We start from the raw sequence: 25162 nt of genomic DNA, 5'->3' as shown, positions 1-25162 counted from the left end.
GCCGGTGCCTGATGCGTGTCCCCAAAATAACACCGACACGGCTCGGTGGCAAAGGCGAGCCGTCCCCCGTGACATCCCGTTCGAAGGGAGCCGCCTCTATCCGGCATTAAGAGTCAAGGAATATTTTTCCTTGTCCTTAGGTTGATGAGGCAATAAATAAGAAGCTGGGTTCAGCTTCTTTGCGGGTGCTGCTTGTTGATGGGTGCTGGGAGGTAAGATGGGTGGTAGCGCAGGCTAAAAAAAAAAAAAAAAAGAAAAATCAAACAGCATTAGAACCCACTTCACTTCCCCCTCTTGCTTGTTGTCTTGTCTTTCTTAATTCTGGAATATTTAGCAGCGTCTCCTGGAACGTGTTTTTTGGACTCAGTGGGAATTAGGGAAAAAAAGAGGAAAAATGCCCGGGATCTCTCCTCCCACCACATGTTTTAACCGGACGACGTGCAGCTCCAGCGGGTGCTCGTTCGCCCTCGATCAGCGAGTCGAGGCTGAGCACTTTGCTCACCTCACCGCCCGCCTGCGATGAGCCCCGCGGAGAGCGGGACAGGAAGGGTTTAACTGCAACGAGGTAATGCGAAGGGATAAACGCTCGAAGCACCGGGATTTATTTCTCTCTCCCTCCCATCTCCGAGCAGCCCCGGCCAGGCGAGGGCATGGGGCAGCGGGTTCCCGTCGTGACGAGGCGCGTGTCCTCGCTGCCATGTCCCTCTCCCCATCCCAGCGGTGCGGCACCCCTGTTGAGCTCAGCTCCGTGCGCAGCAGCTTGGCCGGCTGTAGCTGCCGGCTGGGTGATGGGGAAGGTCCATCCCGCCCGGTGGAGTCGTCCCCGCTCCCGCAGCTTCGCTTCGAAGCCTAGCTCTGCCCAAGGGATGCTCGAGCAGACCAGTGGCCACCCGTCCTCTCCATCTCCCTGCCTTTAACCGGGGCAGTGTCCGCCCCTGCCAGCCCAGACTGCGGCTCTCCTTCTTTGTGGAACACCGGGAAGAAGCGCAAGGGGTTTCTTTCAGCTCATGGCGGGGTTTCTCCCACCCCGGGGACAACGTCTGCGCTGGCAGAAGAGGCACCGGTGGCTGCCGAAGCCGTCTGCGGGAGGGATCGCTGCGTCACCCCGTCTTGATTTACTACAGCCTTGCTCCCGCTGCACTGCGGAGCAGATGGAGACGTTTGGTCCTTCTGTCTTCGGGGCTTTGCAGAATTCCACAAACACCCTTTTTTTTTTTTTTTTTTTTTTTTGGGGGGGGGGGAGCGGTCTTAAATCCTTTTGAGTGAGGAAGCTTCAATGAATTTTAAATAAGTTCTCGAAGCTGTGCGTTAAAACCTAACGAGCCAGAATATCAATTATGCTGATGTAAATGAGGAGTAGCTCCAGGGAAGTAAACGGTGGCCTTGGGTTGACGCTGATGTCGAGAGATCAGGACCCAGCTGAGCAGTGGGGGAAGATTTAAAACCATTTTCTTCTTCTTCCGACCATCGGGGTCATGGCTGCGCAGAGGGACCCTGAACAGTTAAACCCTGGAGGTGAGGAGAGCGAGGAGCTGGCAGTTCAGAGGAGAATTTGAAAACTAGATGAGCTGGAGATGCGAGAGGTCTCTGGTCTCCTGGGCTGGGGAAGCCGAGGGTGTCGCACGCTCAGCATCATCCTGCTCTGGGGCACGGGCAGAGCCGTCGTCTGCTCAGACCTTCGTTGCTCAGACCTTGCTGGCACCTTTGGGCTCTCCAGCTTGTCTCGCTGCTTCGTCTTCAGACGCCTCAGGCTGCGCCAGTCTCTCTAGCTAAGAGGAGCGGATCTGGCTGGGTCTCCGTCCTGCAGGCTGATGCACCAAATCCTCATCTTCCCTGCAAAGTCCCCGTCTCCTCTGGCTCGTTCCCATCAACTCTGATTAAAAAAGAGAAGCCACCAATTTTCCTTGCAAGAATCCTGCCTCTTGCCAACTCGATGGACGTTATTAATGTTATATTTGTCCTCGCCTATCTCCTCCACGTTGTTTTCATTTGAGCTTGATTTTTCCCTCTATTAAGTTTACCGGCGCTTGCTGTTTTCTTTCATGCAGCAATTAAACCTGCCGATGTAGGTGCAGGTTGGCCAAAAGCTACGCCCAGCACTGCTGGCTCCAGCATTTGCAGGCTCTGCCCCCGGCACCGCCGCGGATCTCTGGTTTGGGGGTTGCCAGTCACGTTTATAACAAATTTTTGACAGTTCTTGAAAGGAAACCTCTTTCTTTTACAAGCCAGCTTTGATAATGCGGAACGAAATCACTGGAAGAGATTGAATCTGATGAGTTTGCGTTTAACCTCTTGGCTTGGCTCAGCCGGCAGCGGGGAGGGTCCCAGCCTCGATGGTGGGTCTGGCAGCAGGCTGGGGCTGCTGACCATCATGGGATGGTGCAAAGATCATCCCTGGTTCAGCTGTGCTTCTCGGTCCTTCTTCAGCGCTGGATCCCCCTTGGATCTGTTCCGTGCGTGCAGGCGTGGAGCGGGAGTTATCACCTGGGCACGATGCTGATGCAAACCCTCTGTGTCCAGGGGAAGGAGTGACGTCTCCAAAACCGTCCCTGCTTTCTGCTGGTTTGATTTACGGAGCTGAGTGTCTCTGCTATGGGAAGAGCCCCTGGGAACAGCTCTGGCACTTCACAGCAGCACCTGCCCTGGGTGTCATCACGCTTTTGGCTTTCCGCTTGCTAACCGGACCGGTCGAGCACCCTTTGGAGCTGTCCTCTGGGGAGATGTCCCGGTGTGGTCCTGCCACCCTCTCCAGTGGACTCCCACGGACAGGGACTGCAAGTGCCAGCACCATAAAGCCTTTATCCCCGGGGCCTTGCTGCACCCTGGCTCACCGTGGAGCCTGCTGTGACGTGGGCTGCATCTCACCCCGTCCACGGTGAAGTTTCTCCAAAAATCCGAATGCTGCAAGGAAGCCACCGAGACACGTGGTGTGTGCATCGGCCGGGGAGAGCACCGGGGGACGAGCAGCGAGATCAAATCCCACGGAAAAAACCCGGGAGGAGAGCAGAAAGTCTAAATAACCGGCATGAATCCCAAGGCTGGCACACGATGTGCGTCCGTGGTATAGAGGAACGCGCTGCACGCGGGGAGAAGAGGGGAGCTTTGATCTTCATGTGAGCCTTCTTCCTTCACTCTCAAAGTGTGCAAGGGTTTTCCTGGGGTGCCCAATTTGACAAGCGCAGGGCTGGGTTTTGACTTTGTGGTGAGACTCTGAGAAGCCCAGAAAATCCTCTTTTTTTGGTTGAAACCCGCTGCTTATTGGCATTGGGTGGGTGGTAACTTTGCATCGCCGTTGTCTGCTCCTCGGCGTGCGGGTTGGGAACGCTCTTGGGGAAGGATGGACAAAACGTGCGGGCAATGGACTGGGCTCCAGGGAAAGAGCCGGGTTGTGGTGGATGCTCCCAGGACGGTGGGGTTTGGGGGGGAGCCAGCGCCGCTTGCCACAGCCTCGCTGGCTGCAAACAGTCTCCAGCTTCGCTCCTGCAAGCCAAACCGAGCAGGGATGAGCTGATACCTGAAAACGGACAAAGCGTGTCCGTCTGGGATTCGCTGTGGTCTGGCAGGGCTGGGGTTGGTTAATTGAACCATCGGTGTCGGCAGCCCTGGGGTGGCATTGCTACGGGATGCTTAACCCTCTCGAGTGTCAGCCCTGGGCATCCGCGGAGCATCTTTCCTGAGCCTGCTTTCCCCAAAAACGCCGGCTCTTGTGATGGCTCTGCCGCCTTGTCCCCATCTTCCAGCACGATACGAACTGCCAGACCGTCTGATAAAGCACTACAGGTTTCGAAGGTAATTAAGTTCCTACAAGTTGGTGTGCTTAAACAGCGAGGCAGAGGAAAAACCCACGTCTGCTGGAGAGATGTTGGGGCAGGCGCTCAGTCTTTATTAGACACCAGAGAATCTACTTGGGACCCACAGAAATCACCTATGGAGGGGGGAAAGCCTGCGGTGCTACATGGTCTTTGGGGGAACCCCAAGATTAGGAGGGCTGGGGGATCCTGACCCACAGGGAAGTGCTCCTGGAGCTGTTGCATGGGGCAAATCCAGCCGGGAGGGAGGAAGGAAAAAAAAAAAGTGTATTTAATCTATTTTTGGGGAAAACTAAAGCTGACCGATGCTGTAAGGAGAAGTGAATGGAGAAGCGGGGTGTGGGTGGGAGAGGCACACATCTCGGGTGTTATAAAATTGCTGTTTCCAAAATGTCTCAAACTTTTGTATTTGTTAATTTAGCGGCCAACGCGGCAGCAGATAAATCCAGGGCAGGTTTGTAAACGCTGCATTGCTGGCAGCCAAAACACAAATACAACCTGACCAGCCGCCAAACGGTAAAAAGCAGGACAAAAAGCTCTGTGTCAGGATTTACAGCCCTAGAAAAGAAAAGGCTACAGCAGCCCGCTCGGGGGGGCTGGGAAGGGGCTGGCCCGGCCCCCCGCTCCCCCCCGGGGCAGATCTTGGGAGCAGAGAAGGAGAAGCGGTTTGCAGGTTACCTGCAGCACCAGGGGTTCCTGGAAAGGGATTTGGGTGTTTCTCGGGGCTCTGTGATGCTGTAAGCTCAGAAAAAGCCGCCTTTGGGAAAGTGGATGGGTGCAAAAATGTGTAAAAAAAAAAAAATCTGTTTGTGGTTGCAGGTTTGGTGATTCCCGTCCTGGCCGGAGCATCGCCGCTACCCGGCCGGCTGTGGGCATCCCGCTCAGGCATCGCGACTGCAGCCGCCCTTGAAGCACGCCCAGAGTCCGATTTTTCTTGCTGTCGGGGGTGGTTGTGCTGCTCGTTGCTTGAGCTGCCTGGCGTTTCCTGTGATAGGACCTCGGTTTTCAGCTGTTCAGCACCTTTTTGCCAAAAATATCGAGGCTGAAACCATAGAGCTCTTTCCAAGAGTACGGGTGAAGAGGAAGGCGAGCTCTCGCCTTGCAGGTCATTGCAAGCAGGCAGCGAGTCCTCAGCACCAGCCCCTGCCTTTCCTTCCGCTTCCGCAGAAATGGGAAAATGACCTCCTGTTTAATTAATGCCACGTATCGCGAAATATCACTGCTGCTCTGGGCAAACCTCCCTGCTCGCAGCCGGGCAAGCACAGAAACACGGTACTGCTGCCACCGCGGCCGCTCTTTGCCCACGGTCGTGCACTTCTCCCTTCTTCGTTCCTTCTTTATTCACTTTTCTTTTTTCCTTCTTTCTTCCCTTTTTTTTTCTTCTTTGTTCCATTTTTTTTTTCCTTCTTTGTTCCCTTTTCTTCTTTTTTCTTTCTCTTACCTCCAGTTTTTTTCCAGCGGGTAGGTTTTAGACTCCTTGAGCAGCTGCTGTCAGGTCAGAGCAGGGACCTGCCCGGTGCTTCCCATCCATCTCCGACAGCTCGGGTCACCCCACGCCTTTCTCGTGCCTCAGTCTCTGTCTGAGGATGGGCTGGGGAGAACCTTCCCCCCGGCCGGCAGCAGGACGGGATTTCTCCATCTGCCCCCTGGGCAAGGGTCCCCTGGCCCATTTTGTACGTGGGTCCAGAAGTCAGAGAAACCAAAGGATGTGAAGAAATCCAGAAAAAAACAGAGGACCGCGCAGGACCGGGGTTGACTCCCAGTTCTGGGCACGTGTCATCCTCTAGATTCGCACCTCGACCTGTTGGGATGCACGAGGACGTGGTTTGTCCCACGGCACAAGACTCGACACCGGCCGATCGGTGTCCTGCACGTCTAATTTATTTCACTGCAAGGGCACATAATGATGCAGATAAAAATTATTGATCTGGTGGTGCTGGCAGCAGCTGCCGAGCACAGTCGCACCGCTCGGTCCTGCCTGGCCCCGGTGCCACCCCGGGGTGCTGGGACACGGCGACGGGAGGTGGCGCGGGGTGCTGTGAGGGTGCGCAGCCCTGCTGAGCCCGCAGGAGAGGACGAACAGAAGTGATGCCATCAAACCAAAGGTTGAATTTGCCAAAACACCCAGATCTGATCCTCTGAATTGCAAATCACGGTCAGGTTTTGCATGGAAATTCAGGTCAGGTTTAGCAGGTGCATTTGTGGGCAGAGTCCTGCGGACTCAGGCTGCGGTGAGGGGTGTCCGGGGCTTATTTTAATGTATTTTTTCCTGCTCTCTTAAGCGGAGGTGGCTCTGGGACAGGCTGGTTCTGTTCGTGCGTGGTCTCTGCCTGAGGGATGCTGGCTGGATGCGGACACGGTGCCGTGCCAGAGCTGCGAGCCCGGCGATGCGGTGGCACGTGCCGCTGCGGTCACGGTCGCCCTCCTTACCCTGACCTGGAGCTGGGGGCAGCCAGGCACGGGCGCAGGACCTGGCACTAGGGATGCTTTTGCCAAAACCCCGAGGGTCTGGGGGACACGTGTGTCCCCAACTGGGTCACCTCCCACACGCAGCCGGGGATGTGCCGGAGCCAGAGGGGGACATGGGGAGAGATTTAGGGCACCCATCAGGATGCACCGTCCGCCACGTGTCAGAGCTGTGGCTGAGGCGTCCCTGGGATGACATTGGGACGCCGGGGCTGCAGCACGGCCACAGATTTATAGCTTTTGGCTGAAGAGGAGGACATGTAACTCCCTGTGCTTCCTAAGTGGGGAAGAGGCCGCTCAGCTCTCGCTCCGGTGATCGCCGCACCCAGCCGTACCCAGGAACCCCGCTCTTCCTTCTGCACAGGCTTTCAGAGCGGCTGTGGGGACCAGCAGAGGAGGGGAGGGGGCTGCAGGGCAGGGGGATGGGGCCAGCAGCGGCCGTGCAGACCGCAGCCGTGTGGACGAGGAGCTCGGGAAATAATTAACTACCAAAGTCCCTTCGATGGACGACTTTGCCCATGCAGGTGCATCTGAGAAGTTTTGGAAATTGGGTCACTTTAATCTGTTCCTGGATGAAAAATAGCTTCAACCAATGTTTCTGGGATCAGTAGCTGTTGGGGTGTTCGGAGCGGTCAGAGGCAGCTCCCGGCCGCTGCCCCAGGCAGCTGCAGCTCCAGATGTTGATGGGCCGTATTTTGGGTGTGCTTTGCGGGAGGATGGGACGGCTGATGGAGCACGTTGCAATGTGCACCTTTGCCTTGGCTGATTTAGTGAGAGGCCGGTCCTGACTGTCGCTTCCCCAGCGGGGAGGCGCCTCGGGAATCCCTCCTGGCCGCGGCGATGCTGCCGGGGTGGTCGGGGGTGGGGGGTGGCCTGGGGGCTGCCCCACAACTGCATCCAGCTCCGCCGCGCCGGTTCCTGAGCTCTTGGCAGTGCCGGTGTGCCCAGCCGGAAGGTTCCTTCTCCATCCCGCTCCGCGCAAGCCTGGGCAGCACCTGGCTGTGCTCAGCAGTGACTTTCTGTCGGGAGAAAATAATCGGGATGGAGGTAGCTGGGTTTTCGTGCAACGAGGCCAATCCATGCCATCCTTTCCGTGGTGCCAACCTTTGGTGCTCGCTGGAACCGCTGCGTGCTAAACCCCAGGCAGCTACTCCTCGCGGCTGAATTTCCTCCTTCCTGCCGTATCTCCTGCTTCCGGAGCAGGGATGCAGAGACGGGGCCGGCTTCTCACCTGGAAGCGCTGGCTCGTGAATCTCCGCTGGTCTCTGTGGCCGTATGGGGATTTACAGCCGCAGGGCTCTGGGCCGTCACTGCTAATCCGTCAGCCGGCGCGGTGCTGGCACTAACGAGGTGCCTTCTCCCGGCACCTTGTGCTGCCTCCGGCCAAATCTCCGTGGCTGGGTGTGGGCTGTAGCTATTTCCAAGTCACTTGCTTTTCCTTAGTTATCTCTCGGTCTTGTGTTTATTATGTCTTATCATTTCCCAATGCAACAGTCGGAGGGGAGCATCCGTCTCTGACCTTGGCTGCACCTGCTGAAGCAAAGATCGAATTCACTAAAACACCCAGATCTGATCCTCCGGGAAAGAATTGCAAATCGTGATCAGGTTTTGCACGGAAATTCAGGTCGGGGTTTGCAGGTGCATCAGTGGTCCCGTTGGAGCGTGGGGGGGAAGGTGCTGTGCACAACCCTGCGCCCGATGGACAGCCCAGCACCGGTGGCATCGTACTGGAGCGTCCTTTGGGGAGTAGGATTGAATGAGATCTGTCAAACCAAGCGCTGCGCTCAAGCCGTCTGCATCCTGCTTTAAACCTCCGGCCTGCAATCGCCCCCGCTGCCGGGGAGCCAGGAAAATCCACGTTTGCAGCGTTGTAGCAGGAGCAGCCGCTCGGCTGAGGAGAAGCTGCCCCGAGTCGGGGCGAAGGCTGGAAATCCCCCCGCGGGAGCTGGTTCTTGGGCAGCAACACAGAAACGAATCACTAGCTGTTGCGTGACGTTGGCCGTGCGTGTCTGTCCGTCCGGCAAAGGCCCAGCAATAGATTTGAGTATGCGGCTTCCGCGCTGCGCCCCTTTCTTGGGTCACGAGTCCAATACAGCATTTTATCTTCAATAGGAGACCTCAGAGCTATAGATCTCAACTAACCGACTGCAGTTTGCCCAGCGATGGGTAACTTGTATTTATTGGTCTGATCTGGGTGACTTTCTCTGCCCTTCTGCACATTTCTCCTGGAAGAAGAACCGTACCAGTACCCTCCTGGGAGGATGCTCAGGTTGAACCTGGGGTTTTCCACCAGGGCCCTCTTTATCCAGGTTAACAGAATCGAGAGTGAACACACGTCAACTACAAGGGGGAGTTTCTCAGCCGGCTGTTTTCTCCGTGTTTGTGTATTCAAGAATATCAAAGTCCTCGGAGGTTGTTTTCCCTTTAAGCAGCAGCAATAAGATGCCACAGCACCAAAGATCAAAGCAACTAGTTCTGGCATATCTCAAAAACTCTCCTCTCCCTTCCCTGCGGATGAGATGCAGGTGTTGGCAAGAATATTCATGCAGCGATACTCCAGGTTTAACCCTTCCCAGGTGCTGGGAGATTTGCAGAGGCTCCGGCTCGCTCGGAGGCCGGCTACGAGGAGCTGTTTGTCCTCGCTGGGCAAGCGGAGCATCTCGGCAGGCTGCTCTTAGCACAGTTTGCTGCCCTGCCTTGTGCACGGGATGAGGGATGTCTGCTGGGTTTCTTCCCAGAGCAGGGCACGCTGGTAGCGAGGGCAGCAGTAAATACACCGTCGGCGTGTCCTGGGAGCTCCAACCAGCCGGTTGTCAGCTCTTGCGCTACCGGCCGAGCAACATTTCCGTTTGCAGCCCCGTCTCCGTGTCGCGTGAGAAACTCGGCTGCTGCTGCTTTAATTTTTCAAAGCAAATCATCACCCTCAAGGCAGCAGCCTGAGCAGCGATCAATACCTGCAGGCTTCGCTGGGAAATAAAACAAGCTGGAAACCAGCCCTTCCTATAGGATGGTGGCCGGTGGCTTTGGGCTGAGCGTGCCCCGTGGGTGCGAGGGGATGCTGAGCAGGTGCTCCCCGGGGACCCAAATCGCAGCCCCTGGACCCTCCACCTCCCCCGGAGCTCCCCATCCGGGCTGGGATTTGCTCCTGGGATTGGCCCCGGCAAATCACTCCGTGTCGGGAAGAGTTGACAGCCAAACCCCTTCGCGGCGGTGCCTCGCTCATGCTGTCGTTTGGCCAGGGCTTGACGACAGTATTGATTTCTACGCTTGTTAAACAAGCTGCGCTTGCTGGAAAAGGTGCCCTCCCGCTCCGTCCCCGCGTGAGTATGATGTGTGCTGATTTAACCTCTTAGCTGCCACGTGAAGAATAGAGATTGTGGGGCGTGCAAACTTGTCACGACTTTTGCTGTGGATTCACGTGGAAAAGGGAACACGCACGGCATGGAGACGGGTCCCCACAAAACCTGCTGTCCCACAGCCCTGCACAGCCCCGTCCCCCCGTGCCAGCGCTGGGAAGGGACCTCAGCCCCCGGGCACGGCTGGGTGCAGGGGATGATGCTCCGTCCTAGAGCACTATGGAAATGCCTCCGTGAGGCTCCTTGGGGGTTTTAAATATTATAGTTTTTCTTTCTTGAAAGAGGGAACCATCTGGGTTGACATCTTGAAGCAAGGGGCTGAGCAGCGTACCCAGGGTGTGGGAAAAGGAGCGCTCTACGCGTCAAAGGGGAGAGAAATAATAACAAATGAGCCCAAGAGGGTGCCCTGCCAGGGAGTCCTTGAAGGGGAAACAACCGGCGGTCACGGTCACCACCGCTTGAAAAGACCAAGGAGTTATTTATGCTATTGGTCTGGGTCAGGGACAGCCGTGGCGTCTCCGGTGTCGCGGTGAGAAGTGCCGCGGTGACCGGGCGCTGCCGTCCCTGCCACCCGAGCAGCCTTTCTGCTTCCCCGCTGCGGGTCTGTGCGCGATTCCCCGGCCGGGGAGGGACGGGGGAGCCGCCAGCTGAGCTCTGCCGGCGTTTTGTGTCAGAACGGGAAGATATTCTTGGAGTCGGGCTGGGGAGCGAGCGTACACCTGCAGGCTGCTGCTTGCTGCCGAGCTGGGCTTTTCTTTCCCGGTGTAAAATTTCCATGTGGAAGCTGCTGGGGAGTGAGATAAGAGCGGGGCGATGCTTTTCTGCTTCAAAGCGGAGCAGCCCACCTCTCCGCGGGAGAGTGTTTCCAGGTTTCTGTGCCTGGCTGGGAATGTGGCCGCCCGCCTGGACATCGCTATGTGCCGTGAGTTAATTATTGCAGATCGAACAGAAATCGCTGCTGGAGGCTGCACCTCCCAGGCTGAGCTGGGGGTTGGGATCCGTCAGGTCTTTATACAAATTCTGGCATGGGGCGGTTGTCCTCAGCCACCAGCTGGGGCACGGAGGGGAGACCCAGCGCCACGGGGATGGGCTGAGCACCAGGTCCCTGTCGGTCCCTGTTCAGGCTCCCCAACCCCCCCCCTTACTGGTGTCCCCATGCACGGGCACATCTTGCTGCACCCACCCCAATGCCCTCGGAGTTGCTTATTTTGGGGGTGCAGCATCGCATCCCCCAGCGTGCTCCGTGCGTTGCTGCGGGTGCCCGGAGGAGCGAGGACGGGGCGCGCGCAGAGCCCGGGTTTGCAGCCGCGCTCTCGCACCCCTTCCCCTTCGGCTGGCAGCTGCAACAGCCCAGGCATCTCAGCCTACGGCCGGGGGAAATGGGAAGTGGAGAGACTCTATTTTAATACACCGCTGTGGGTTGGTGACCTAGAAAAGCAGCTCGGAGAGCAAGAGTGTGAAGTCCAACCTCCCCCGCTACAAGTGTGGCTGCCGTGCTGCCGAGCACAGGGTGACCTATATAAAGCGATGGAAGAGGCGTCGGGGGGTGCCGGTCCCCCAGCCCCGGGGGTTGCGGCTTGGCACCCTTCCGCGGGCACCCCGTGCCCCTGAGCACCACTGCCCTGGGCTGCAGAGGGGACGGGAGACGGGTAAATGAATTAACCACCTCGTTTGGCGAGGGCGCGGCGTAGCCAGGCGTGCAGGGATGCAGCGGGTGGGATGCAGGCAGGTCCCTCCGAGCGCTGCGGGATGGAGCGGGCCCGTCCCGGCGCTGGATGGTGTTACCAGCAGCGACAACGGTTGTTATCGAATATATATTGGCAATGGCGTAACACAGCCGATGCTCTGCGGTCATGGGTGGAAAGGGAGGTAAAGCTCCCTCCTCCCCTCTTTTTAATGCGCCCTATCGGAAATAATTTAAAGTTTATAGGCACGTGCTCTTTGCAGCCTCTGAAATGAAATGAAGCCTGGTTATTCTCAGCCCAAACCAGTAAGTTTCTGAAACGCTGTATTCAGCTGAGCGGAAGGCACACCAATTAATTAAATCAGTAAATAAGTTATACTAATCCCATTAACAAAAGAGGAGCTGGAGATTAAATCTTTTATGGCACTTACTGAAAAATTAATGCAGGCAGTCTTTTAGGAAATATATTCTTCCCCTCACCTCAGCAAGGATAATAGTGCAGTTATATAGGACAGAGCGTTATCAGAAATGAAAAATGAATGTAAAACTAGCACATATCTTATTAAAAGAGTGTAATGAGCTGCCTACATGATCGAGCTGGGCCTGCTGAGCTCGGGGCTGTGCGTCGCTGCTGGGACCGCGGGCTGAGTCCCGGGCTGGGCCGGGGGTCCGGGTCCTGCCCGTGCCACCGTGGGGGCTGCGGGAAGGGGAGACGAGGGTGCTGGTGAGGGATTTGGGGTCCCCGGGGGTTTCCTCGGGACGCGATGGCTCTGGGGTGAGGCGGTAACTGGTCCGGAGAGGGGGATTTTCTCCTGGGGTTGCCGGCACCTGGGATGGGTGGGAGTTGGGGGGGGGGGATGCTGAAGTGCCCTCGCTGCAAACTCTTTCCTGCGTCGCTGGCAGGGACGGGGCCAGGCTGGGGCTGGCGAGGGCTGCCACACTGCGGAGAGACACAGGGGATGCTTAAATACATCCTTCTGCAGCAGAGCAAATCCCCCGTCACCAGCTCTTGGAGCTGTGACACCCCGGCACCCAAATCAAGTGACAAGGGGGAAAACTTGCTTTCCATTCTTTTTTCTTTTTTCTTTTTTTTTTTTTTTTTATTCTGGCACTTTAATCAAGGGGATTAATAGTAGGTGTCTCCTCTTGTGCTTTGCTCATGGTTTTCTGAGCGGGCAGGAGCTCGGGCTGGTGGGGGACAAGGTATTAATTAAATAGCGTGGATCCGGCTGCATCCCACGCAGGTCCCGGGGGAGAGTCCGGGGGATGGTTTTCTCCCGTTCTGGCCCAAATCTTAGCCTGGCGTTTTGTCCTCTTGAAAAAAGTCAGTGCAAACTCGCTGGTCCCCAAAGCGCCGAGCACAACCTTCCCGGTTTGAGCTGCCAGGGTCCATCCTGCTGCTCAGAGAGCTCGGGCCGGTGCCCATCACCCCCTTCTCCATCCTCCTCTCCCTCTTTTCTCCTCCGAGTCTTTCCCCAAAGCACATTTTAACGCTGAGCAGCCGCGCTGGCTACGCTGGGCAGCCGATTCTGGATTTTGGGTGTCGGGAGGCGGGTGCTTTCCCGTCTCTCTTGTGCGTCAAATAATTAAGTCAGCACTAAAGCACTTGGGCTGAGTGTGGAGGAGAGCCCGAGCTAAGGCGGTCGGCGGTGAGTTATGGTGTGGGTGGCACGTGTTTCTTGCTATCGCATCCTGGGGAGCTCCTGGGGGCATCTGTCGGGGTCTGTGGCCAGGCGGGCTTTGCAGGGGGGGCAGCTCGGCTTTTAGTGATTTACAGAAGTGGAAAATGGTCTCTTGGGTGACCGAGCTGCCATCAATCATTTTAATTTAACTCATGCAACCGTGCTTGGAGCTGCGGCTGCGAGGGGAGGGCTTGACGTGCTCCTGGTTTATTTTTCCCGGTATTGGAGTCAGCGATGGCAGCTGTTATTCAGCCCTGAGCTTTCGTGTACTCAAGCTCTGAGAATTTATAGATTTCCCCTGGAAGGCTATTAATCCTAATTAAAAACATTGAAGAAAAAATGTTTTATAAAGCTCCTATTCCTTTTTCGACAGGAGTACCCGACTCCGCAGACAGCGGAGTGATAGCCCCAGCCTGGCGCTGGCTCACCGCTCCCTATCTCCTGTCCAGCACTTCAATTAGATGCAACTAATTGGGTTATAAAACAAGGGGAGAGATTTCTTCCTGGAGCATCTGAGCAGCAGCTCAAGGGTGGCAATTGCTGAGTCAGCAGTATGGCACGTGCCGTCCTTTGGATGCTGTAATTTGCTGGTGCAGCCGTGTTTGCAGTGCCCTGCCATCAGGCTGTGCTTGTGCGGCCGTGCTGTCCCCGGGGGAAAGCGCTCCATCCCCGGTGCCGAACCCGGCTCCATCCCCGGCTCCATCCCCGGCACTGCCTGCAGCCGAGGACCCGAGACGGCTGGAGGTGAAGCAGCACCCGGCCCTGCTCCCTCCATCCAGGTCTGGTGCTGATTTGATGCCTGGGGCTGTCTGTAGCCATGAACTTGATTTTATTCCTCGGTTATTCCCGTAGAAACCAGCGGGGCTGCCGATGGTAATAAAGCCAAGACCGTAGGTAATGCAGGATAGAGGCTCGCTCGATGCAGCCGTGCCCCTGGTGCATCCGGCCTGAACTTCCCTGACCTTGAGCAGGGAAACACTGTGCTGCCCTAATAACCTCTGGGATTTTTGCCTCTGAACTTGAATTTGAGCGTGCGGGCAGGAGCTGCCGGTGCGTGGTGCCACGGGCTCCGTCCGAGCCTGCGGGCAGGATGGCTCTGCGGTTGAACTGAGCGTTTTGCTACGTGCTGAGTCTGATCACAAGGGGAAATATAACAAATTCTTAAGAATTAGAGGGCTTGCAGACGTAAAAATAAACCTGAGAGGAAATAAATAAATAAAACTCCCGTGCTTTGATCCGCTGCAGGAGATGCCAGACTGCCAAAAGGTATTTATAATTCAACACAAATCAAAACGGCTCTTTTATTTTTAGAAGCTGGGTTAAAAAAGGGGAGTGAAAGTGCCAGGTATTCAGAACAGAGAATTGCAGGTGTTGCTTTTTTCCTTTTTGGAAAGCGGGTTTTAGATCTGATTTTCCAATTTCTGCACATGCTGCTGCTTTTTGTGAATCTCCAAGGAAGGTGTCAAGACATATCAGCTTGAAAGTACTGTGCTCATCTCTCCAACTACTTTGCATAAGCAAGGCATTCTTTCACTAAATAAAAATACATAGTTGAGTCTGGAAGAGAGGGAGATGTCCATCAAGCATCTAGATGAATGCCAATCAAGATTCAACCTTGAGTGGTGGAATACTTTCCTTGCTGAAGGCAGGAACATGCTCCATCCTTCAAGGATTTCTGTCTCTTCAAGGATTTATTTTTAAATCCCCTCCAAAAGTAGGATTTTCTTGAAAGGCTTATTTTAACTAGTTAAAAATCTTTTATATAGAAATGGTGAAACCCAGCTATAGGAACGAGAAACCTTCCTTTCCCCCCCGACTCAGGCATCGCATCCTTGGCCGTGGCTGAGCATTGCTCAAAGCCTGTTGGTCTCCTCCTGCTCACAGAGGCCGCCCAGAGCCGTGTCTCACCCCCCTCGGCTTCATCTTGGGGCATCTTTTTAATTAACTTTGAAGCAAACTTTTTTTATTAACTCACCTTCCTTGGCTGCTCGTGCTGAGGTGTCAGGCCAGCTCTGATTTCCGTCCCCTCCTGCCGGCAGATGATCCATCCACCTCGCTTCACCTGGCGAGAGGTGAGGCAGGAGCAACTGGCAGGGGATCTTCTGGAAAGTCACGACAGCCCGAGGGTGTTACGCTTCCCTGCTGAAAAACTGAGATCGGGTAAAACGGGGCTGCTGGACCTGATGAACTTTGGCAGGAAAGGATGTTGGTGAGCTGGGCTCCATCCCAGCTGTCCCCCACCCACCGTGTGGTCCCTGCTCAGGGGGAGGTCGGTCAGAGATCTCTGGCCGGGGGGTGCAAGGTGGTGCCTGGGGGGTGGGTTCAGGCTGCTGCCCCTTGCAGTTTATGAAGCCATGGGTGCTTCAGCTTGGGAACAGGGTTCCCTCTGTGCCCTAAATCATCTGCTTTCCCAGTTCCCTGCAGTAACTGTCCCTGCAGGCAGGATCGGTGCTCTCCTGAAGGTCCGAGCAGTGCTAAAATCACTGTAGAGCTTGGCCAGAGGCAGCGCGTTCCCTTCTTGTGCATGGGGCTCAGGCTGGTCTTTAGGGTTAATCTGAGCAAGGACTACCAGGTCGTGGGATCCCCTGTGCTGCTTAAACCCGAGTGCGAGGGCCGAAACCCCAGCGATGGGGACCCCGGACGGGCAGCAGCTTTTGGCTGATGCCGCAGGGAGTGCGTGGGGGAAGCGCCTTCGGGAACCCACGGGCAGGTGGGGAGATGGGGGTGCAGGCAGCTGGGGGGGCTGCGGGCAGGGCGGGGGGAGATGCCCAAAACCCAGTGTCTCGCAGGTGGGGGGGGGTGGGTGGGTGGGTGTGGGTGCAAAAACCTGCTGTGTCCTCCAAGGGTGGGGAGGGATGGAATGGCAGAGGGGATGGGAGAGGAGGAAGAATGGGAGCAGGGGAGGGATGAGACAGGGGAAGGGATGAGCGGAGAGGGGTGCCGCTGCCTCTAACCCTCCTCCGCACCCCGCTGCGGGAGCCGGGGGGGACCCGCCCCGCTTTGCAAAGGGGCTGCGCCCCTGGGCGGGGGCGGCTCCCCGGGGCGGGCAGCGGAGCGGGGCCGGTCCCGGCCGTGTCCCCTCCCCGCGCCGCCCCCGAGCCGCTCCGCAGTGCTGCCGCCGGAGCCGCGCTGCGCCGTGCCGAGCCGAGCCGAGCCGTGCCCAGCCCTGCGCGGCGGGAGAGGGCGGCGGTGCCGCGGCCCCCGGCCCGGCGGGACCCCGGCCCAGGTAAGGGGGGGGGAGGTCGGGGCCCCCCACGGAGCCGGAGCCGGGTGTGGGAGCGGGGAGAGCGGCAGCGGCTGGAGCCCCGGGAGGCGCTGGGGGTCCCCGCTCCGGAGGGGCGAGGGTCGGGATGCGGGACCGGGGATGCTCGGCCAAAGGCACATCCCCTCGCACCCTGCTCGCCTCCCCGCGGGGAAAAGTTGCGGCGTCCCGGAGCTGTGCGGGCGGTGGGTGACTTCCCCACGGCCGCGTCTTCCGCGGGAGGCCGGTGGCGGCGGCCGGTGCTGGCACCCGGTTTGTGTGCGGGGCTGGCACCGGCCCGTGGGTGCGGGGGGCGGGGGGGGGGCAGCTCCGGCCGTTGCTTTCGGACTTCGCCGGGTGCGGGTAACTTTCGAGCACGTTGGGCGTTTGGGGGATTTTTAAGCCCCCTGAAATTATCTCTTGACCCTTTTCCCGGAGTGCGATGGCAGCGGGAACCGAGCCCCGTCCCCGGGCGTCCGGCAGCGGGGGACGCGGGGACCCCCCCGGCCCGGAGCGGGAAGCGGGGGGGGGGGGGGGGGGGCTGCCGGGGCTCCTGGGGTCCCCTGCCCCCGGGAAGGGCTCCCGGCCGGCACCGCTGCCCGGCCCGGCGGCTTTAGCAAGGTGCCTTCTCTGCTGCTTTCCCAGGACAGATCAAAGCGTTGGCAAACGGCGTTAACAGCAATTTGGAGTCGCAGCCTGAAACCTCCCGGGGGCAAAACCAGCCACCCCGGAAAATAGGCTGAGGCTGCTGTTCCCGGGGACAGGCTGTTTCAGAGAGGGGACCTCCTTATCTTCCTTCTTTCTATTAATTCTAATCTCAGGTATAAACTGGAGCAGCAATTTGTCTTTGAGCAATGAATACTTCTTCATTTCACTGCTAAAAAGCTCTGAGTAAGGTGGCTGCCCTGAACGTGGCTCTGCTTTGGGCTTGGTCCACGCTACGCTGCTCCTGGGATCTAAAAAGTGTGTGTGGATCAGCCTGATTTCCCCCCCGCCCCTTCTCAGGAGGCTGCAATAAAAAAAAAAATAAAAATATGGAGCTTCAAAACGTGGACAGTTGGCTCCAGGGATGCAGAGATGATAACAGATGAACCATTTGCTTTAATTACTGGTATCAAAAGCCCAGGCTGCAGCTTAGCCTGAAAATAAATATTGTTAATGTTGTGATACTGGGCTTTATTTGATGATGCATCATTCAGCTGGTAGGGATTTAGCGAGCTGCTCGCTTTTGCTGTAGGGGCTGACTCAGGAGATCTGCGTTCAGCCCTTCCGTGGGGATCAGCCTGGGGTGCGTGGGGCCGTGGGTCTGAGCCCCACACGCTGAGCTGGGGATTGCTGGGCATCCCCCAGGAGAGCAGTGCCGGGTGGGTGACGCTGGTCCGCAGCAGCCCCGCAGCCGGGCAAGCGCCAGCCGCCTCCGGCAGAGCTGTGCCGGCTCCGTGCCGTGGGCGCTGTTTGCCATCACCTGCGTGCGTGGTCTGTGGGGTGGGCTTCCAGCAAAGCCCCCCTGCATCAAACCCACCAACCCCATTCGGAGCAACCCACGGGGTGCAAGTACCATCCCCTGCTTGGCATCGGCTCCAGCCTGCTCTTCTGCTTCCCCTCCTTCGCAGTCTTGCTTCTGCACTGCCCCGGCTCCCGAGAAGAGCCGAGAAGCATGCTGAACGTGGAAAAAGCACAGGGGTTTTTTGTGGAAGCACCCTTTGCGGCGAGGATACAACCCGGGAGCCCATTGCAGGACTCTGCTGCGCTTTTGTGGCTGCGTGGGTACGCGCATGCTGGCGTTAAACGCTGCTCCAGTCCCTCCCCGCTATCGGAAAGGGCAAGGGGAGGAAAACTGGTGAGGAAGGGCGAGGGGGCTCACAGCTCCGGAGTCTCTTTTTGTGCTTAAGTTTTGAGGGACTTTCTCTGGGACCTGAAAACAAGATGATGCTCCGCCAGTCCCGGGGACTGTGCTGGCAGCAGAGATGCTCTGCCTGCTCACCAGGGCTGCTGGTGTCCCCAGCCTGAGGCCCTTCTCCTGCCCACAGACAGGTATTCCTCCTGTAGAACACGTCGCTGCAGTCATTGCCAATTAGTGATAATAGGTAATGAATCGCTCCAGGTGGTCCTAGACAAGCATTCAAGATCTGGGCAGGGAGGAGAGCTCTGCTCCCCAAGGCAGTGCCCCCAAGGCCAGCCTGATTAATTCCCCCATCCTCATTAAGGTGGAGACTGGGGAGTGGCTGGGGCTAACGAGACCGTGATGGTTTATAAGGTTGATGTGCTGGAAGATGCCCTGGCTCTGCCCTTGTCAGCACCTGCCCAGGTCTGAGCAGCATCTCTCTCCTCCGGCCCTGGGAGGTGGGTACGGACTCTTCCATTTGGGCCCAGCAGCTCCGTGATGGGGGGCAGGTCTGGCTGTGTGAAACTGGTGCTTAACGAGGGGATGTGGGGAGAGAGAGGAGCTGGATTTAGCGACTGGGGAAGTTGGGAGCCCAGCATCTCCCAGGGTGGTGCGGGTGCCGAGCTGGGTGGCTGCGTCTCCTCTCTGCTGGTGGCGGGGCTCCCCGTGGCTCTCGGGGAGGGTCGGGATGCGGTGCTGGGGGGACACCCCCTCTGCACAGGCTTGTTGTGGGGTGCCTGGCTCTGTGTGGCTCCTCTGCCACAGCCTGGCCCTGGCTGGGCATCGCTGCCGCCCCCGAGGAGGGCGGGTTTGCAGCCCCGAGCATCCTCTGCCCAGGATTGTGGTCCGGGGCTGGGGCACGCCGCCCGTCCCCAGCTATCGCTCTTCTGGCACAGCACAACACCGAGGTCCTCGAGCGCCGCTGGGGCATCTTGCGGGGACTGTCACTGCCTTTGGGAAACCGGCAGCGAGCAGGACCTGCCACCTCCCTTTGCGTCGCTGGCCTCACGGGTACTTCCCACCCTTTTCACATCCCTAAAATTCCATCAGCTGCCGTGGTTACCAGCATCCCTGATGGGGCCGGTTCATCCTGGTGGCCACGCGCCTGGTCCCCAGCCGTGCCCGAATGCAGGGCAGCGTACCGGATCGGTGTGCCGGAGCGGTGCAGCGATCTGTTGCTAAGCAGCTTCCAGAGCAGCTCTGCCGCGGCGAGAGGAGCGATGGCAGCACCGCCGCTGTGTTTAATAGCACCGGGTGGGCTCGGGGTGAGCTCGGGCATCGCCTGGCCGGACGCCCCCGGCTCCAGCAGCCACAGGTAAGTCGTACAAACCAGAAGTGATTTTTTTTTTTTTTTTTGGCCATTGTCTTTCCTGCAATTAATCAACGGGAGTAAATCCCCATCATAACAGTGTTTGGTTTGCAAAGGAGCTGCTGGAGGAAATGTCACTGTGCTGCTTAAATAAAATTGACTGTGCGCCGCTGCTCGGCTGCCTTTGGATGGATCTTTGGCTGGAGGATGACAGGGAGCTGGGAATTAAGGAGGAGGGGAAAAAAAGGCGTCTCTGAGCACCTTAAACGACTGTAAAGGCAGCAGAGGCATTGGCCAAACCTGGGCTGTGATGTGGATTTAGCTGGAGGGCAGCGGAGGCAGGAGCAGCCCCGTGGGCTCCTGCGTGGGCAAGACCCCCGTGCCGCCATGCAGCGTGCCGGGTTGTGGTGGTCCCGTGCCGCGGGGCTGGAGCGGGCTGAACGGGTGCTGCAGGCAGGCTGGGCTCGCAGGGGCAGCCCTGCGACCGGGGCACCGGGGGGGTGGCCGAGGCTTTCAGCGCTTTGCGTTTCTTGTACGCCTGTAACCCGTGGATCGCTGTCACCTGTGGACTGCGGCCATCGCCGCCGGTTACCTGCGGGGCCACGTTTACCCTAATTACCCAACTAGTGCCAAGCTGGCCTGGAAAGTTGCAGGGCCTGGGCTCCCCGTAAGGGTCTGGCATGGGGACAAAGGATGAAACGACCTTAGTTTAAGACTTGCTGGTTCTGGGTCTTTCCCAAAAGCTGAATTTCCAGGACCTCTGGCCCTCGCTGTGCCGCAGTGCGGTTGGAGGGCTCTGCGCCCCGCGGGCTGATCCCACCTCGTGCCCTCCCGCACCGGAGCAGCGTTGCCGGGCGGTTGGGGTGCACGGGTCCCTGTGGGAGCACGGACGGTGCGTGCGCCCACGGCTGTGGGTCACTTGGTGCTTTGCCTGGAGTCACAGGGTGATGTCCTGCTGTCCCGTGCCCCGATGCCGGACCTGTCCGGGTGTCCGCGGGTGGCTCCAGGACAAGCGGCTTCAGTTTGCTGCTTCCACGCGTTTCTGCCAGCTGAGGTCTGCCTCTGTTCTTTCTTTTTTTTAAAGGAAAGTCTTGAACGTGGGCTGTTTCCTGAAGTGCCATCCAGAAAGCAGCTTGCCCAATTTTTCCTGGACTTCCTAAAATGATTTGCATCCATGACGAGACAGCGCAAAGGCTGCCTGTCCGAGGACGTCGGGATTGGAGGGAGTTTTGGTGTGCGGGACCCTGCGGGGCTGGGCTGCCCTCCTGCCCTTCCAGCTGCTCTGCTGATCATTTTGCAGCATTTCACAGCTGCTTCAGCAGCTGTTTTGGGGCTATTTACACCTTTTCCCCCCCCACCCCTGCAGGTACCTGACCCTGGAGGGGAACGAGCACCCCGCTGTCTGCTTGGGCAGCTCTCTGGCCCCTATAGCCACGCACGTATGCCATAGGGGATGCTGTGGGATGTGTGTGACTCCTGCACCGGGCAGACTCTTTTTTTCCAGGAAAGGAAGAGCCCGGGTGTTGCGAGATACGCGGGGTGCGCGGTGTCTGTGCCAGGTCTCCGGTTGGGACCCGGGTGCCCCGCGGCTTGCACAGATCTCTTGGGTGCCAGGCACCCGCCCCGGCGCTGGGCTGTGGAGGGGAGGGTGCCATCCGGACTCATGAGATGGTGATGGATTTAGAATTCCAGCTAAAAATGGCGTTTGGGGACGCGCGTGCCTGCGGGGAGGCAGGGAGGCATGGTTCCCCTCCCGGGGCTGCCGGTGCACCCCAGCTTCTGCCTTTGCTCTTCTTGCTGCTCGGCTTGGGGGGGGTCCTACTGGGTCCTCGTCACCCCAAAATACGCACCCCTTCTCCCTGGGCGTGGGGCTGGGGACTCCCCTCAGGCAACGGCACGCTCGTAGCCCATGTTTTCCCTCCCGTCCCCAGCTCCACCAGCCAGCTGGGCAGCACAAACCAGCTCCTGCGCCCGGGCTGGCCCTGGGGCTGCTGTGAAACCCCCGTCAGCCTGACGGACGATGATGTTTGGATCCGTTTGAGTTCAAAAACCTCCTGTTTGGTGACGACAGGCAGAAATAATCTCTCACTTGCCATCCGAGCAGCACTTTGGGTTATTTGTTTGGGGTCTGGCTGTGAATAACGAGCTGCTGCCGATGCTCTGTCTGTGAGCGTGTTTCGCTGAGTGAATGGACGGGCTCTAAAACCTGCTCTTTCAAACCAGATTAATCGCATTAGGCTTTGTCAATGCAAAAATTACCTCATCATTGGCACTGGCAGGTGGTGTAGAGCAGCAGACTTATTCAATATTTAAGAAAGCTGCATTGCAGAGCTGAGGAGGCTGGAGAAATAGGTTGCCTGTGTCAGTGTCTTTGCTGGTGGAGATGATCTCTGCAGGCACCGCCAAGTGTGAAATGTTGAGCTCACCGTAAAAACCTGATTATTGCACTGGGAGCCATTAAAATACTGAATTCTCTGTTTTCTACCCCAGTACGTTTTTTCCAGATGGCTGCACCAGTGTGTTCGAGCCCCTGTGACGGGCTCTCGGTGCAGATGCCCGGTCGGTGGTAGCACTGTGGGTGTCTCCGGTGGCTTCGGGTCCTGCCCGGGGCACCCACCACCCCGTGTGTCCCTGGGGCAGGATGGGCTCCCGCTGCCTTTCCCTGCCTGCCCAGGGCTACCGGAGGGCGAGGGGGGGACCTGCCAGGACAAGGCTCGGTGCTGGTGCTGCATCCGCTGGATTTCGGGTGCTGGCGATGGGCCTGGGAATCGGCACCTCTTGGCTCGGAGCGAGCGGCGTCTGCGTGCGGGACGACAGCGCCGGAGGCTTGGGGGGAGGCAGAGTGATTCACGGAAGGCGTTCTATCCCTTTTTATTAAGGCACGATCGAATTCGTGGGCTCCGTCATACAGAAGTAATGGAGCGGCGTGATTAGAGTCATGTGGCTCTTCCTTAAGGCCAGAAATTAAGACCTCGCTTCTATTCCTGGCTCTGCTCGGGACGTGTCGCGTTCGTGCTGGTGGGAGCTGCCGCCTCGCTCCTCCCGACCTCCGTTTGCAATCGGGGAACCTCGAGCAGCCGGCGCTGTGCGGGGACGAGAGGGCTCCTCGGCTCCCTGCCGATGGCAGACCTGGGGGGGAGCGGGTGCCGGGACCCTTTGGGGACAGCCAAACCCCGGGAGGTCTTGGCATCCTCCTAGGGTGGGATATTTCCATTTCGTTAACTAAATGCTGCCACATCCCATCGATCGCGACTCGGATTGCCACGTCCTTTTGCTTGCGAGGAAGGAATTGGCGGGGAGGAAAAAGCCACCATAAGCTGTTATTTTGTTCTTTGCTGTGTGCTAAAAATGCAGAACCAAGCATTAGGACAAGCGAGAGTAGTTGCTGGAAGTAATGCAAAGTAGATCTTCAAAAATCTATTATTTATAGGCGGAGGGAAAGGCTCGTGTATTCCTTCAGGAGCCGTCCCCGGGCTCTTCTCCATCCGCAACAAAGCGAAACACCCGTGGCCTCTCTATTATTAGCAGAAAGTTCTAGCTGGGGGAAGGCGTTTTCCTCCCCGTTGGCCGGAGTGCCAGTGATCGTCCGACCCTCTCGGTTAGGGAAAACCCGGGATTTTCCCCTGTTCTTTGTGGGGCCGGGGTGGCCGCTCCTGCTCTGCATGACCTTGGGCAAGTTCCTTGTCTGCCTCCCCAAAAATGGGTGCCGATGGCACGGCGCTGCTCCTCCTCCCGGGACGCCCCATTAAATCTGTGTCCAGCCCAGGGAGACCCCCTCCCCCTGCTCCCGACCGCAGCGGGACCCTGAGTCCCCGGCAGGAGTTTGGTGCTGCAGTGCAGATCGTGGAGGCGGCGGTGGGGATGTAAATGAACAATTTGCTTATTTAACTGACCTTGTCAACCAGAGCCTTCTGCTTTAGCACTGGAACAGTCACTGTATGAAACCAGCGGAGCACTAATTATCCCACGTGCTTCACTTCTTCATTCTTTTTTTTTTTTTTTAAATATATATATATATATATCTGTATTTTTGGAAGTTATCAGTGAAGCAAAGGTGATCCTCAAATCTCTGCTGACTCTTCAAGGAGTGATGGAGAAACCCCTGCAATATTGCAGAGCAGGAAGTGGAGGATAGGGATTTTATTTTTCCCCCTTTCTGGGAAAGTTGCACATCTTTTTCATGGCTCAGAGTTTGTGATTTCAGTGGGGTGCTTTTGCAAGCTCCTGTCTTCCAGCCTTTCCTCGAACAGCCTCCCCAGTGCCTCCGGGGGAGTTTTGCTGAGAGCTGGAGTTGCTTTGTGCCCTGGAAAGGTGCATTTGCTGGGTTTGGGCTGAGGTCTGGTCCTGCTGGGACCCACTGGCAGTTTGGGGACCCGGACGGACGTGGGTGGCTGAGCGGCCCCTTCCAGCCTGGGCGGCATCTTCCCAGGGCGGCAGGTTTGGGAGGAGGAATGGCCCGTGGGCCGGGCTCTGCAGAGGGGTTTGGGGTTGGATGGGGTTGGTTTAGTTCTGCTGCAGCCAGGAGAAAACAATTCAAATGCAGGTGCTGCCAGCAATGCAGGTGTGAGGCCGCTGCGGCGGCGGGGGGATCCCGGCAGGTATCCCACCCTGGCTCTGCTTCAGCGCTTCGCAGAGGAGGTGGATGGGGGGGAAAACCCACGGATGGGAAATAGTTGAGCTCACAAAAACTTCCCCCACTGGCGGGGGGCCCTGAAGAAGATACGTATCCTCCCTGGTGTCTTGTGCTCTCAGTAGTGCTGCAGCAAAGCCAACCCCTTCGTGGATGGATTGCCTCTCCTCTTTCGCTTCCACCTGAATGAGACCTGAGATTCTGCCTTTGCAAGCGATATCTCACGGGCGATGCCGTCCGTGGACCCGTGAGCTGCACCCTCTGCTCTTGGGGCCCATCCTGAGAGTGGTCCAGATGTGACGGTGACTCAGTATCATCGCAGCGTCCCCCAGCACCCCACGGCAGAGAGCGGATCCTGCCCTGCCCTCCTCTGCCTGCGGTGTTCGCCCTGTGTAACAGCACTGGTTTTCCTCCAGAAGAGACGATGGGATGGATCGGTTCATCCCCGTGCCGGGGGCGATGCTGGTTGGCATCCGCTCGGGCTTTGCCAGCCGGTCCCCGTCTTCCTTGCACTGAGGAGGGGAGGTGGGTGGAGGGGTAAAACACCCCCAGAAAATGGGAATAAATTAGCACTCGGGCTCTGAGGTTTACTTCAATTTGTTTTTTAATGAAAACTGTTGGTTTTGCTGAAAGGAGAAGGGTTTGAAGAGGTGCCTCTCCTGATGAATCTTTTGGAGATGATTAGACAGAACATCGTGTTTGGGTCCTGTTGCCACATCCTCCTCCAGTGCCTCTCCAGGTTTCTTTTTGCAGAAACTTTGGTAAACCAAAATGAAAAAGGAGGAGTTTTGTTCCAGAGGGAATGTGGTTTGGAGGTGGATGGGAAGACGTGCTGGGTTGTGGGGGGAGAGATTCCTAGTTTGTGGATTTTTCTCTGAAATGGAAGCATGCTCTTTCCTCCCAGCTCTGAAGCCTCATAATTAATGTGAGGTCAGGTATCTCATTAATTACATCTGCACTGAGCGCGGCTGCGTTGCCCTCCTGGGAGGGTGGCGGTTGTAGGCTCCCGCATCTCGTGCGTGATATCGAGACAGTGACTAAAGCGACGTTCCTGTTCCTCTCCCTGCTCCCGCTCCCCTTGATGCCAAAACCAAAGCCCT

At 57.6% G+C, this 25162-nt stretch overlaps 1 protein-coding gene across 2 annotated transcripts in view; it reads left to right on the top strand.

The window, feature by feature from the left end:
- Window positions 1-16092: 16092 nt before the first annotated feature.
- RPH3A (rabphilin 3A) overlaps window positions 16093-25162 on the top strand; it is a 35328-nt gene continuing 26258 nt past the window's right edge. For both annotated transcript variants that reach the window (XM_075769606.1, XM_075769604.1), the window contains exon 1: window positions 16093-16223. The gene's annotated coding sequence lies outside the window, so the exon portion shown is untranslated. The remainder of the gene's footprint in view (window positions 16224-25162) is intronic.

This window comes from Balearica regulorum, chromosome 17 (genome assembly GCF_011004875.1).
Source record: "Balearica regulorum gibbericeps isolate bBalReg1 chromosome 17, bBalReg1.pri, whole genome shotgun sequence".
In the NCBI taxonomy this organism is placed as follows: domain Eukaryota; kingdom Metazoa; phylum Chordata; class Aves; order Gruiformes; family Gruidae; genus Balearica; species Balearica regulorum.
Note: the sequence above shows the minus strand (reverse complement) of the source record. Positions and strands in the feature narration are given on the sequence as shown.